General features: G+C 37.2%; 1 protein-coding gene across 1 annotated transcript in view; it reads left to right on the top strand.

The window, feature by feature from the left end:
- Window positions 1-16,664, top strand: part of TBC1D5 (TBC1 domain family member 5) — a 480,265-nt gene that overhangs the window by 35,621 nt on the left and 427,980 nt on the right. The window contains exon 2 of the mRNA XM_077811294.1: window positions 2,816-2,877. The gene's annotated coding sequence lies outside the window, so the exon portion shown is untranslated. The remainder of the gene's footprint in view (window positions 1-2,815; window positions 2,878-16,664) is intronic.

The raw sequence follows: 16,664 nt of genomic DNA on the forward strand, positions 1-16,664 counted from the left end.
GAAGACAGAAAATATAATACCACTATATAAATCCATTGTACACCCACACCTTGAATACTGTGTGCAGTTCTAGGCACCCCATCTCAAAAAAGATATATTAGAATATGAAAGTACAGAGAAGGGCAACAAAAATGATTAGGGATGTGGAACAGTTTCCATAGGGGGAGAGTTAAAAAGATTGGGACTGTTCAGCTTGGAAAAGTGATGGCTTGGGGGGGATATTATAGAGGTCTATAAAATCACGAATGGTATGGAGAAAGTGAATAAGCAAGTGTTATTTACCCCCATACATAATATTTGAACTGGGGTCTCCCAACGAAATGAATAGGCAGCAGGTTTAAAACAAATATAAGGAAGTACTTTTTCACATAACGCAGCGTCATCTGTGGAACTCGTTGCCAGGGGATGATGTGAAGACCAAAGTATAAGGACTTCAAAAATGAATGAGATAAGTTTATGGAGGATAGTTTCATCAATGGCTATTAGCCAAGATGATCAGGGACGTAGCCCCATAGCCTAAGCCTCTGACTGCCAGAAGCTGGGAGTGGATGAAAGGGAATGTATCTATAAATTGCCCTATTGTGTTCAGTTCCTCTGAAGCATCTGGTGCCAGCCGCTATGAGAAGACAAGATACTAGCTAGATGGGCCTTTGGACTGGCTATTTCTGCATTGCTTCCCTTGTCCCATCGCCTCCTACCGACCTGCCAACTCGCATCACTTTTGGTAAGAGAAAGTGGTGTTTCTCTCCATCCCAGGTGCTCCCCAGATTTTGTGGGGTGTGCACATAGGTGCTTCTCAACCTGCCTCCCAAACTGGCTATCCTATGGGCTGGTAGGGGTGCTCCTTGCCAATCCTCCCTACAGTCTTTCTACCATATGCTGTGTGTATGGGAGTGGAGTGTAGGATGTTTCTCCCTAGGTTTTCCTGATGCTGTCCCGAATCCTTTTGAAGATGACAGAATCTCTTATCCCCCTCGATCCTTCCCAGGCTCTCTTAGAGCTGCTGGTCTTTAAAATAGCTGCAATTTCTGCTAGCCTAGGTTCCCCCAATGTTTCTGAGCAGGGGAAGTGAGCCTCTACCTTGCAAAAACAGGAAGAAACATAAGTAGGTCAATCCTGGGGCCCCTTATGGTTCAAATTAAGCTTTAAAGTAATTAAGAACAAAGCACAGTTACCAAAAACCTAGCCACTTACCTTGACGCATACTTTTATAAAACATATTGGTGGGTATAATTATGTTCTTAACTCTACTGTAATTCATTAGTGAATATCACATTGCGACACAAACTTACAAATAGTAAATGACGTCCTGTAGCTTAATGGTACAGTGTAGAAACTCTGATTCTAGAGGCTCAGGATCAAGCCTGGTCTATTGTGTATCCCAGGAAACTCTAAATCCTTTCATCTATGAAGAATTCATGCTGTGTAGTTTGAAGGAGAGGAACATTACTAAAGAAAGAAAGTTTATTTCTTATTCACATAATGCATCAGTACCAGGAGAAAAATATCTTCTTTAGGTACATCTCATTTATCCCCAATTTAGAAGATTATATCCTGAGACAGGTGCATTTCAGATACCTTAAAATAGAAGCCTCTGCACTGCTATGTTTTAGGGTTTGTAATGTTAGCTCAGAGGAGAGGTGTGCTTTTGCAGGATGACTATATTTAGCCAGGAGGAATAGTCCTTTTTAAAGCAAATTGAAATGAGAGTATGAGAGCGTGAAATTATCAGCAGCGCTGGTGCACATTTACATTACTTCTACAAACTCTTTTGAATGACCACATAACAGAACAAGTACTCTGTTTCCACTGTGTTGATTTTTCTTGACAAAACATGGCAGTCTATCCAAAGGAGGATGTTTAGCCAAGATAAATATAAAATTTATGATTAAGCAAGTGTTTCCTTATTGTAATCTCTAAAGAGAATTTGAGACTTGTTAAATATAACGTGTCTGTAAGTTCTTTTAGGAATGAATTTTCCTTTGTACTTTGAATGCAGAAATACACACAAACCAATGCAGTTTAAAATCTTATCTGTAGAGGAAAATAGTTCTGCTTACCTGTTTCCTTTGGCTTGAAAATTCACGAGTATGTGAAATTTGTTTAGTGACATACTGTAATTTTTGTACATAACATCTACAATTTCACAGACTTGTACAGAGTCCAAAAATACTTGTAGGTGACATTGCTTATAAGGTGTGTTACGAAGTCTGAGTTTGGAGAGTACAGGTAAAATCAATGTATGCATAACGTTTCTGGCATGTTCCTTTAAAAGACTATTTACACAATACCACTTTTTGAAGCAAACTACAGTGTGTGTCAATATAGTGTATTAAAATAAATGCAGAATAAAGGCTGATTTATGAGGGCAGTAGTTTCTTGACCCTTCTTGGTATCACTGTTGGATTTGGAGTGCAGTGTTCTAATTACACCGTGAAGGAACTTAGATAGTGGAAATTAAGTGGTCTTGTATTCTTTGAAGGGTTATGTGCTTCCAAAATCCAGAGCATTAGATGTCAGCCAAGCATTTGTCCTTCTCACGTTTTGTCTTCACATCTGAATTAGTGCCAGTTTGCACAGATTGCTTGTCAGTTTAAATACAAGAAACAGGCCTCAGTTTGCTTGAACTCATTCCACCAAAGACTTCTAAAAACTTTAGGTAGTCTGCAAACAGCAATGGTGGTTTCACATTAAGTTGCTTTTTAGAATTATAAAACAGCTTTACTTGTGCTTTCAAATAAAATGTTGTTATCCGCTAATGAATGAGATACCATCTGTAATAATTAAGGTTATTCTACTTATTTTCCCCCTGCAGCACAACTTCTAAAGGTTTGGAGAAGATAGTGAGAGAACCACCAAGAAGGCTATAGTACTATTGTAAGTACTGCACTGAAAAGAAAATTTAAGAATTAAGAGTGTTATAAAGAGGCTGTCCATTTATATTTGGGAAAAATGAGCTACATAAAAGGATTGCATGTAAAATACAGAGCAGGAATTGTAGGAATCGTGTTAATAATTTATAAGGAAAAAACTGCCTTCTTGTAAAATCTGAATTGTATCCTTATACAGTGTAATCAGGAATTTACCAATAGCAGTGAGAAATATTTCTCTATCCAACAAAGATTGATCTAGTTTATATACATTTGTTTATTTAAAACTATCAGAATTTAGAAAATTATTGTAGTTTTGCAGGTTTGTCATTTGTTTTAGTGACTTATTGTTTAGGTTATTTTGCAGAATTATTTATTTGCTGATTTATTTATGTATTTCATTATTTATTTATTTGATTATTTAGTAAATTATTTATCTGATGAATTATTAATACATCTTCATGACATGCTTTAAATTATTTATAACTTAATTTTGAGTTTATTGCTTTTCGACGCTGCATTGTTACTGACTAGTTTTGATTTTTTTTCTTACTTGGTTCTTGAAAATTAAAGTATTAGCTCCAAGGGAAAAGTAAAGTCATTGCAAGATCCATAGATGTTTTTCATATGAAGTAATTTACCATATAGAGACAAATGGTGTATAGTTCTATTTTTCTTAACACTACTGTTTACCTGTATGAGTTTTTACTCTGCTTATTCCTAGAAATATAAACATGAAATGAATGACCTTCAGGAGCAAAGATTAAAAATGTGTAAAAATAGGGTTGTTTCTTATACAGCTATTAATTATCATTCTTAGAGTTGTTGAAATTGATCCCGGCATTTTTAGTCAAAAAAAGAAATTGGTGCTTTTTTGATGAAGCCTCTTGATAGCAAAAATAACTTATTTAACAACTTCTGTTAAGAAAATAACGGGATTAAAATCACAAGAACTCTTCTCAAGGGGAGAATCAGTCCTACTGAGACCATTTTAAACATATGATATGTACGGATGTATATATAAGATTAATATTTACACATAACTAGGAGGAGGAAGTGGACTAGTATGTAAGATGTGTTTAAAATTCTTGGCTGCAGATTTTTTTATATGAATGGGGAATTTATAAATTCCCCAAATTTAGCATTTGTGTATTCCCATAGGTAAATAACTGTTAGCCACTATTTTATATAATTCACAAAGAACCATTCTTAGTGTACTGAATATCGTGACCACCTTTTGGTGGTGCTTTCTGTAGGCAGTTCTCTTAAATCTGGGTTTTTACTCAACAAAGGGTTGACATAATGTGTAAAACCAAAATTAAGGGCTGAATTCTTGCTTCATATATGAACATCAGCTTCCGGGAGTTGTGTACAAATATCTGAGTTCTGAATATGTCTCATTAACTTACGGCTGCTGTGATTTGAGAAGCTATCAACCTTGTATCTAAAGTTATCTATTTAACTTCTGGATCAAATAAGTAAATTGCCTCTCTAATCTGACTCTACCTGATACCCTGTGGGAACGCATACTTTACCTTCCTACCTTATAGGAAAGTGTAGTGATTAGGGCCTTATTGCATAGCACTGAAGGGAGTTTAATGAACAAGGCAAAGCAGTACTTCCCGTAGAAAAGTGCCGTGTGCATAACATGGCCTTTACTCTGTGTTTAGTGCTTGAAATGAATTACTATATACTTTAAAGTTTTAACACAGCATGGAAAGGCTGCATTGTACATTTCAAGTTAGGATGCTGTTGAAATACAGTAGAAATGGCCTCTGTAGACAGGTTTCACTATAGAATTTAAATTATGCATGTGTATATCCAAATTCCTTATTTTGAAATATTGAATGTATGAATATTTAATTGGTATCTTGCTTTAGTATCTTCATATGCTTGCCTTAAAGGAAGCTGTTTCCTTTGATTTATATACATGGATAAAAACGTGTGTACAGTATGTATCAATGGCTTTTTCTCTCCACAATATTACATGAACAGCTTTAAATGATAGCTAAAGATTTTTATTCTAAGAGTTACCACTGTGTGTAAAACATGAAGAAGTGGCATATCTCTTGGCTTCTTTTACCTTCCAGGAATATTTTTTTCACATGTTTAGAGAGGTCAGGTATATTGCAACTTTTAATACTAGCATAAAACCCCAAATATTTTCACTATTTGGGGAAGAATTTTATTTTGAAATTTTTGAGTTTTCTCTTTATTTAAATATTTTGGTGAAAGCTGAAAACTCCATGGAAGTTCCTGAATGTATATTAAAATTACGTGGCATGTTTTATGAAATTTTGTACAGTTACTCTTATTTTCCTGCATACGTGAAATCTTCTTGTTCAATAAGGCCTATTATGCATTGTTACAGATAACAGCAGGTAAAGTGCTGTCAGTGTATTCTGTCTCCAGTTTTGCATAGTATGAAACATTTCCTGAAATATGCATTACTATAGTTATAGGGGTAATATAATGAAGCGTATGTGTTGGCACCGAGAGTAGCTACTTTGTAATTATGACAAGTGAAAGTACAGCCAAAGGTCACATTAAACAAGAGATTTCTTTCACACCTAATCCTTTTCCTGGATAGCACACAACATGAATTTGGTCCCTACACTACCATATTTTTAAAGAGAAAAGGAAAGCACTGATTCAGTTGCCCTGAAATGTTTTTTGTGGCTTGTGTATTATTTTGTTCATAGTTCAGAACTTAAGCCTGGAACTTTTGCATGTTGACTTAAGTGCTACTACACTATTCTAAAGTAAGTTAAATTCTGGATAAAATTATACAGTATCAATAAATAATATTTCTGCTTTAATATATTTTTAACTTATATAAATTTAGTTAAAAGCATAATTTCATATTCCAGAAAGAGAACTGTTTGTGTCCATGTGTGCAAACTGATGTTTGTATTAAAGTGGTCTGACTATAAAAATGGCTTTCCTCTTGCAGTTCAAGTGGAAAAATGCTGATTTAAAAAAAATTTTTTTTTTTTTTTACAGTTTTGTAGGTGAATTTTATCATCTTGTAAAGTGCTAGACTCGCTGTCCTGGTAACTGAAGTCTGCTATTTAGGAGCAGGGAATTCAAACCACTCCACTCTGTTTTTCAGCCCCAACTTAAAGGGTTCCTATCACTAAGGGTGAGAGGGTAGTTCATTTCTTAGGGCTGTTCTGTTCTTGGCTTTGTGCTGAAATTGCCAACCAAGATACTAAAAATAACAAAAACAAGTGTCCACATCACAAAAGCTAATCAGGAAATGAACTGAAACTACTAATTCACTTCACATAAGCTACTGACCATCCATGGGATAGAGGTTTTATGGCCTGACTTTAGGGGTACTACTGATCTGAATAGTATGACTCCATAGAAGTCAGATTGGATCCTATTTGAACCCCTGACCTATGGATGAAAGGATTTGCATCCTCTTAATAAATCCCTCTGAATCATATAGTCTCCCTATTGTGTTTAATATTTCAGTATTTAGCATTTGTCTTATTTTGTCTCCTCCCCCTCCACCCCCCTTTGCTGTTCCTATGGAGTCTGTGGAACACCTCCATCTAGGATTTTATAATGTCTTCCATCACCATGGTACTATGGAGGCACCAAGAGAAGTAAATATCTCCCGTTCACTTAAAGAGACAAGGTGGGTGAGGTAATCTCAGAGTTTGTCCAATAAAAGAGATGATCTCATCCACCTTGTCACTCTGGGACCCACACGGCTACAACTACACTCTCCTGTAATTTTAATCAAAGAACACCCCTGTGAAAACTCCAGCAATTGTGCGTGCATTTAAAAGTGATAGTAGGGAAGTATTAATGTACTTCTGTCTTATTAATGCAGTTTAGTTTTAGGAAATAAGGAGAAGCCAGCAGCAGATGACCAGCCAGTTGTCTGCAAAGTTTTTTTCCTTTTCTTTATATATTCATGGATTAAAAACGTGTGCACAGTATATATCAATGGCTTTTTCTCTCCACAATGTTAGATGAACTACTTAGATAATGGTAGCTTAAAGATTTTTATTCTAAGATTTACCACTGTTGTGTAAAACATGCAGATGTGACATCAGGCAACAGTGTTTGCTTTTGAAACTGAACCTATTGCTGTTTCACGGATGAAACAGCACAACATGCTTGGTTTCAGGCAGTGTTTCCTCTTGCCCCCATGAGGCTTGTCTGTGTCATCCTAATAACACGGTACGTCTACAGTGCAAAAAGAGGTGTGTTCTTAAGTTGGGTTAGCTAACCCAGGTGAGAATAGTAGTGAAGACATGGCAGCTTTGCTTTTCAGTTGTGTTAGAATCTAGGGTTATAGGTTTCAACTTGAGCTGCTAAGGTGAGTTAAAAACCCAGTTGTCATGTCTTCACTGCTATTTTAACCCAAATTAGCTAACCTGAGCTGAAATATTTTTTTCAGTGTACACATACCAGAATATAGGTTTGAGAGGAGACTGGTGATTCCGTCTTTACAATTTATCTATCTGTTTAAAAGAGTATGCTCAAAGAATTACCAGAGAAATAATAATAAATATCTTAAAGTATTGGCAGTGAAAATACATGTATTGGATTAGGTAAAATGAAGGTTAATGAAACTGATAGTTTTACCTCACTTACTAGAAAAGAGACTCTACAGCATATTTTTTTCAATCTGCAGTGTGAGACTGGTCAGAACTGACAGTGATGGCAGCATGACATTTTAAAGAAAAATTGCAAACATCTTAAAGAAAAAATATTGGGTTCAAAGAAGGTGAAGACCACAGAGTGTCTACTGTTTTAAGTTAAAATGCCCAGAGGCACATAGAATATTGCATTTTTTTTTTAAAAAAAAGAAGAAAATTCCACAATAAATCTTTGCTGCATTGACCAGGAAAAGAAAATTATCTTGCGGGGGGGAAAAATATTTCCTCCAGAGAAATTGCTGTACCAAACCTAAGATCACACTCTGTGTTGTGGTCAAAGAGGAGTAAACAGTAGTTCTTAATTGAACTCAGAGTCCCAGGGGAAGACAGAGTTGTGGAAACGTGAAGTCAAGAGGAAATAGCGTAGGCATGAGAAGGCAGTATAATGATAGGAACTCGTGGGCATAGGGCTAGCAGCAGGCTTGTGCTTTTGAACAACCTGTACTGGGACTGTGATGAGCATTTGTGAGCAACACTAGGGATAAATCTTCTTGTACTATTGAAGTATAATACTTTCCTCAACAAGAATATATTTGTGTGTACACTTGTGTAATATATATGTATATTATACAGTTATTAAGCCCTCAAATAATACATCACAAAATTAAGGTTGCATAATCTGCTTGGGTGAATAAAAATAATCTGTGATTACATGACATGTAATATTATGCAGCTTTATCAATAGCATTCTACACATAGCATTTTATTATTATACTATTTTCATTGTCTTATATTTTTGACAGGGAGCAAGCGTTCTCAGACTCTTTCCTAGTGTAGGCAACATGATAAATACATAGTTTTAGAATGCCTCCCCTTCCTTCAATGAGTGTGTGGAACACCTCTATCTCTAGGTTTTTATAAGATCCATCACCATGGTATCTCAGTGCCTCCACGAGAAGTAAACATCTCCTATTCAATTAGCAACCAAATATCACCCCTGTGAAAACTATAGCAACTGTGCTTGCATTTAAAAGTGATCATAGGGAAGTATTTAATGTACTCCTGGTTTATTAATGCAGTTTAGCTTTAGGAAGTAAGGCGGAGCCAGCAGCAGATGGAGATGACCAGCCAGCTCTCTGCAGACCAGCAGTTGGTGGTACATAGACCATAGTTTGAGAACCACAAACTCAGAACACTTATACGATAAATTTCTCTTTTCTCTCTCAAGTATGTTTTTAATGATTCAGGCCAAGTCTCTGCTAGGAGTGATTTGCTGGTATAGCTTTAGCGGTGTGCATACCAGCAAAGTACTACTAGTGTGGATGCAGAATATATCAGTAAAACTACCCTTTTGCCAGCACAGCTTATTCCAGCCCCCTGAACGAAATAAACTATACCAGCAAAAGTGCAGTTCTGCTGGAATAACTGGGTCGACACTAAGAGTTTTTGCTAATATAGCTAGGTTGGACAGAGACAGTCATGATAGCAAATATTTGCAGTGTAGAATTGGTCTTTTACATAGCCACATACTATACAGTGTATTTTCAGTCACTGAGAGAGCTTTCCAGAGGTGTGTCAAACTCTAAAAAGCACCCCCTCCTGGTCACCCAGTAGGACTGCTATGTGGAGAATCCAAGTTCTCTGTTCTGGATTCCCTGGGCCGTGCTAAGCTTTTGGAGCCTCAACAAGCTGCAGCAATTGTTCCTCCCTTGGTCTCTCCGGCACATTTCCTGGGCACTGACTCTGCTATCCCTCTTGGAAATGGGGCTCCCCAGCCCAGCTGTCCTAGGCCCCAGGACCTGTGCTGACCCCTGAAATAACCCAGTAATTTATACCACCCCTGTCCCAGAGCTTAACCCCAAAGATGCAAAGTTTTTGGATTACAGTTTAGCTCTCTGAGGCATGCAGTAGTTGTGAAACAGTTGACATGCATACATTTTGCACAGTCTACACCTTTATACCTTTTTATACTTAATCATGAAACCACAGGTGACTATAGATCATTAAATAATAAATCTGAAAGCGCGGTATCCCTAACTTTCTAGCTCACCCTTCCATTATGAGTCCTGGGGGAACCATCTGGGTCCAGGAATGCAGGCAGGAAAGGTGTCCCCTGCCTCATGCAGTTACATGGTGAGCGGAATCTGCATCATGGATTGGAGAAAATCACCTTTTCCTGTGTTTCTTTATTTTAGAGGTCTAAGCACCATCATTAACTTAAGTATATTCCTTTGTATCTGTCTGGGGTGTGCTTGCTACAGGATCTATCAGCAATAGTTGATCCACGTACATATAGGCATTTTTTCATAATACAACTTCACAGTATCAATCAGAATTCATAAGTTGTGCAGACATAGCCCCAGTATATCACAAAGTGTAACTGGGAGATGAAGCAGCTAACTATAAAACTGACTTAACTTCACACTTAGGTGTTCTGTATATGCCTGAAAGTTTCCATTATTACTTCATTATTCTTAATATAGTGTACGTTGTGTAAAATTGATTCACTATTGTATTTTACTTTCTGTATATGGCTTAATGGACTGTTTGTCTAACATATACAGAATAGTATGCAGAACTTTGATGCTGCATGGGTATGTCTAGTTGTAGAAAAATGTATATTACAGAATTTGAGAAATATCTAATTGTGTAAATAAAAGAGAATATTGTGAAACATACTTGCAAGGGGACATATTTAAGACTGCATGTGCAACTTTAACTTTATAATTTACTGACTTCAAGCATTTAATCAGGCAACCTTAATTTCTACTAAATATAGTAGTGGTACTTCTCAGAATGATTTTTCTTGGAAAAAAATAAATTCTGTAAGCTTTTGCTAGGCTAACCTCCACAAGAACACTAATGTACTTTTGAATGCCCACAGGAAGGAGCCCCTCAAATATCGGGGGCAAGAAGCTCAGTGAATGTGTCAATGTCGTCTTGGGCACCCCTGTCTCCTTGAAGCTCAGGCTCTAATCTTGTCTGTCTGTCTTTCTAAGGTACTTGTATGGTCCCCATCACCATAGTATATGAGTGCTTCACAAGCATTAGACACCTATTTCACAGGTGGAGAACTGAGGCATAGAGAGGTTCAGTGACTTGAAGGTCACACAGGAAGTCTGGGGCAGAGCAGGAAACTGAACCCAGGTCTCTCAAGCCCAAGGCTAGTGCTCTATCTACTGGAACGTCCTGCTTCTAAATATGTGCTCCATCCTGCAAACGCTTAGACATGTGCTTAGCTTAAGACCTGACTAATCATATGAAAGTTGATGAGTGTTCCCTTGCAATCATATATTTAGCAAACACCCACCGCTTTCAAAATGCTGTCTTCATCCCAGACTCTAGCCAGCTAATGCATTTGACATATGGTGGTAGCTGGATTAATGTTCCTCCCTCTTTTGTGAGGATCAACAAACATTAGAAACATCGTTGTTAGTTGCTGTGAAAGTAATCAGCAAAAACATGGAGATTAAAGGGTTTTATCATCCTCCCATTTCATAGCTGTCTGTGGGGTAGATGTATCTTGGGTTTTAGAAATGGGCCATATTCAGTTGACCCGCACTTTCAAAGCAAACTAAACAAAAGGTGTGATTGCCCCATTATTTCATATTTATGCCAATCATATGTATGAGATTTGAGGAAAATTGCAAACCATAATTTTGTATGCAAACCATAGTATGAGTTTAATGTGATTTGTTGATTCAGATAACAAAACAGGTAATTCTTTATCATGGAGATTTCAATACCAGAGTGGAGTTGATGTGCATGGGCAAAGTGGAGGAATGATGTAAGCTTTGTGGGTAAAGTGTCTCCTAATATACTTTCAACTTAGACCTCAGCAGGAGCAAACTTGTTGGTATTTTAAGATTAGGCTACTTTAGTTATATTGTTTTTTTGGCTTTTCTGATGTGCTGAAAAGGTGTCTAATATTCAGTAATTCTGTTTTAGAGCAGATTAGCTATTTGAAATATATGTGGTTTTAAGGAAGCATTATTTCCTATTTAAATTGCTTTAGTACTAAAAATGTGTACCTTACTTTCTAAATGCAGAGGAAGACTTTCCCTGCCCCAAAGAACATAACGTCTAAACTTAAATTGTTCAGAGTTGTTATAAGGTTTGATGCTCGTTGTTTCACAGAGGTGTTTAAGTGTACATTATAGGAGCATGCTGTTTAGTGTTATCTCCTTACTATTAATGATTATAGATAGGGCCCTACCAAATTCACGGCCATGAAAAACACGTCACGGACCATGAAATCTGGTCTCTTCCCATGAAATATGGTCTTTTGTGTGCTTTTACCCTATATTATGCCAATTTCGCAGGGGAGATCAGAGTTTCTCAAATTGGGGGTCCTGACCCAAAAGGGACTTGCGGGGGGTCACAAGGTTATTTTAGGGTGATCCTGGTATTCCCACTTTTACTTTTGTGCTGCCTTCAGAGCTGAGTGGCTAGAGAGTAGTGGCCGTTGGCTGGGTGCCCAGCTCTGAAGGCAGTGCCGTGCCATGGTATTGGCACCTTTACTTCTGTGCTGCTGCCTTCAGAGCTGGGTGGCTGGAGAGTGGCGGCTGCTGACTGAGAGCCAAGCTCTGCAGGGCAGCAGTGCAGAAGTAAGGATGGCAATACCATACTATGACATCGTTACTGCTGCTGGCGGCATCTCTGCCTTCAGAGCTGGTCTCCTGACCAGCAGCCTCTGATCTCTGGCCACCCGCCTCTGAAGTCAGTGCCACTGCCTGCAACAGCGCAGAGGTAAGGGTAGCAGTACTGCTATCCTCTCTACAATAACCTTGCAGTCCCCCATATCTCCTTTTTGGGTCAGGATCCCTACAATTACAGCACCATGAAATTTCAGATTTAAATAGCTAAAATCATGAAATTTACTATTTTTAAAAATCCTGTGACTGTGAAATTGACCAAAATGGACTGTGAATTTGGTAGGACCCTAATTATAGAGATATAATACTTTATACAGCGAAAGCAACTGTTTAACATTTTATTTCTTTGTTTCCACCATTGAGATATTTAATTAACTCAAATGACAAGACCAGTTGTTAAACTTCTTTTTTATAAACATCCACCATAGTTAGAAGGAAATAAATAAGTGACCTCAAGTCAGTGAAACAAAGAAACAACAGAACTCCCACATATTTGGACAACTTTTAGAAAAATCTTGCCTTTATTAATAGTAATCTATAAATGTAAAGTATTACTCTTAGGATTTTGTCCACAGAGTGAATGAATTATAGGTAATGTTCCTTGGTTTTACTTCCTGTTTCAGAACACTTGTGACGGGATATACTGTACGTTAGTTATTTTAGTATACAGAAGTTTTGAATAAGGACCTAATCTGTTAAGTGAAGTTGTACATTGCTTCTAAAGGATCCTTTTCAATAATCTGATGAATGAAGGTAGTGATAGTTTAGAATTGCATGCCTTCTTGAAAAGGAGTTACAATCATCAATACGATTGGGGGACTTCATGACTTATATGTATAGGACAGTGATGGAGAGCTTCATTTTTAGATAACTTGTTTGAATCCAGCTTTGGTCAGTAATGAAAGTTTCTGCCTTGTGATGGCAGCTTGGTGACTCATGCACTCTTATTTAGTGGCATCTTAATTCATTCATATTACTGAAACTCCACCAGAGCTGACAGCCTGTTCAGTTTCAGTAGAAAGACTAACACCTAAATAGATGTGGAGGCTGAATTTATTTCTCAACTCCAGAGATAGCCTGTTTAAAAAAAATAATCTACAACAGGGACAATAGCTTGTCTTGAAGCTGTTATTTTGTACCCATTATATTGCTAAACAGAAGTCATATCTGCAGAATTGTCAATCCAGTAATACAAGGATTTAAAAACCAAAGACAATGTAAACAACAGCAGTAGGGATGAAGAGAAAAAAGCATAATTTGGGTTGCTTGTCCAACTCTGAGAGACAGAGGTCATATGGCTTGTCACAGGCCAGAGATAGGGACTAGAGAAACTTGTTTTTGATGTTATGTTCAGCCACTTCTAAGTTTTCAAAATAAGTTTATTTTAAAAAATGGGAAATTCATGAGACAAATGGGCTGGTCTGCCAGAACTTCAGGCTTTATAACATCCTCTCTTCTGCCTCCCAGGGCTGCCAAGGAGTTGAACAGAAGCAAAATGCTCCGCTTTCTAGGAGGAGCTATGGCTCTCTTGTAAGGTGTTCAGATATCCTGGTGCTGGTGGGTTGTATAAATATCTAGATGGATAGATAGGAGTGACTTGTCATTCATTCTCCCCCCCCCCCCCCCAATCAGTTTTGCATTGGTGTGTTGGTTTCTAAAAGGGAAGCCTGTCCAGTTCTCCTCAGCTAAAACTATGGTGGCTTTAATGTGGGTCTCTGAGGATGGAAGGGGAGGATTGACCTTGATGAGAAAAATGGGTGTGGTCATAGGTGATTTGATAAAGGAATGTCTTCCCTTTTCCCTTTTTACCCCTCATATAGAGGAAAAATGGAAAACTCTTAATATATACAGCAGTTACTAGAATAACGATGGTACAATCCCTAACAGTATAATGCACTGCTTCTAAAACTGTTAAGGTTGTTAAAATATTGATATCTTGACAGAGCATTTCAGAACATGTTTTCTGATATTCCAGAATATAGATCCATGTAGCCACTCCTAGTTTGCAGTCACTGTCTATTTGTTTGTCTTTAAGCATGAGTGAATATACTGAGTGGTATTGAGACTACACTTTACAAAGTTAAATTGGTCTATGTCCTGACAGCTCCACACCAAAAAATTCCAGTTTTGATTATTTGACTACTTCCCCACACTAAGATTATCAAGCATGTCTTACAAAAAGAGCTCAGGAGTTCAATCACCAGCTATATATCCCAGGCAAGACTCTCACACAGCCAGCTGTTGTTCTCCCTGCAGTGACCTGGACCAGGCAGCCTAGCATCTGCTGCTGTTTTCTCTTCAGTGACCCCAGCCAGATTTCTTTGAAGCCTATTGCTGATTTTCCCTGCAGTCACTTATGCTAATGTTTCTTATATGCTACAGCTGTTTTGTAAGGCCTCTTCACTTTTCCTTTTACTATCTCAATTTTTTTTTTTTAAACTTGTAGAGTGCTTTTTTTTTCATGAATTCCTGGGTAATATTTATCTTAAGGATTGATACTGTGAATATCTTTGCAAAAAAAAAAAAAAAAAAAAAAAGCACATGCCGACTGCTATGGATTATGGGGGAAATAAGGTGACACTAAAAATATTCCATGCTGTCTGGCCTCTTTATAGCCTGAGGAAGATCTTGAGCTGAGTTAATTTTATTAACATGAAAGAAATTAAGGTAAAACTGCTGCTGGAGGAATGGGATTGAATAAAGACATTTGCATGCAGAAACAGAAGATAAAATGGGGAACAAGTTTTTTTTTGTGATCAAGAAACAGTGTGAAGAAATATATTAATGTTTAGTTAAATAGATTTTTTTTATTTCCAATGAATACATTACACAAATGTAAATCATCTCAAGATGACAATTTCTCACTTTAATATGTATGAATCAAGAGTGAAGTTTAGATGTCATACTTTGGGAAATCTAGTTTTTCCTCAGTTCACAGAGGGTTTAACGTAGATTTTTTTTTTTCCCCTTCCCATCATTGCCAATTGAAGTTGTAGAAATTCCGTATGTATTGGTGAGTTATGCCTCTGCTAAAACCAAACTACCCTGTGATCTCATTGTCAGATGTTAAGTAGCATTGAGTTGAGGGGGGGGTTCTCAAGTTTTCAATGATCACATATTAACAGAGTATCTTGTATGCCTCCCCTTCCATTTGCAATCACATAACATCGCTATGGCAATTTCACAATTACTTACATGGAAGAGTAATGTTAGAAAAATGTGTAGTCTATATTTTGCTGTCTTTAATGTGATTTAGCAGCTGAAAATGAGGAGAACCAGCATAATGTGATCAGCCAGCACTGCTTGGATCACCATCTCTCATGGGTAAAAGTTTGGGAATCACTGGTCTAGTCAGTACTTGAATGGGAGGCATCCAAGAAAAACGCATGTTGCAGAGCTAGTAGATAGTAGTCTTTCTTCTGAGTTCATACTTATCCAGTGACCTAATATGATGATGTAAGACACTGTTCCTGGTGATATTCTCAAAGGTCAGAGAATGATGATCACTGTGATCATTAAAGTTCTGGCACTACGGTAGAAACTCAGAGTTACGAACTGACCAGTCAACCACACGTCATTTGGAACCGGGAAGTACACAATCAGGCAGCAACGGAGGTAAAAAATAAAAATAAACACAGTACAGTACTTGGTTAAACATAAACTACTAAAAATATAAAGGGGAAGTTTTAAAAAAAGATCTTGCACGGTAAGGAAATTGTGTCTGTGCTTGTTTCATTTAAATTAACGTGGTTAAAAGTAGTATTTTTCTTCTGCATAGTGAAGTTTCAAAGCTGCATTAAGTCAGTGTTCAGCTGTAAACTTTTGAAAGAACCATAACATTTTGTTTAGAATTATGAACATGTCAGAGTTACGAACAACATCCATTCCCGAGATGTTCGTAACCCTGAGGTTCTACTGTACTTTGCAACAGCAAGTCATCTTCCTCTAAATTCTGTATTCTGCTCAGTTCTGCTTTTGCAAATCTTTTCAGAAAATACAGCTTAAGTTTGAAAGAATTTCATTATGCACTAGAAAATATATGTAGGTAAAATTCTTCATAGACTGGTAGGAATGGAGTATTTGACTTATACTGTAGGCCTTTTCCACTCTACCTTCTATCTGTAACTCTCTAATAATGTCAGCATTTTTCTAAGATAAAAAATGTTGCGAAGATTGCAAGGACTTTAATGTAACTTGTTAATTTACAATATGAAATTATAAGGCTTTACTTGTATGCTCCCCCATTAGTCCTACAGTCAGTGGTTCTCAACCTTGTCCATGCTTGGACCAAGTTTTCTATACCATGATCTCATTTAGCTAGACTCTTGTCTTCCTCTAACACAGTATTATGGGCCCCTGACACCTGGTTGTGACTCCCATATTGAGAACTCATGCGTTAGTTAAATTAATTAAACATTCTATACATATAAGTGTGTGTATATATATAAAGAATTACTTTCCTGTGATGCTAATTTGATCTTCATGGAACAAAGTACAGTATTCTACTCTTACTGTACTTT

The sequence above is a fragment of the Eretmochelys imbricata genome, chromosome 2 (assembly GCF_965152235.1).
Source record: "Eretmochelys imbricata isolate rEreImb1 chromosome 2, rEreImb1.hap1, whole genome shotgun sequence".
Taxonomy (NCBI): Eukaryota; Metazoa; Chordata; order Testudines; family Cheloniidae; genus Eretmochelys; species Eretmochelys imbricata.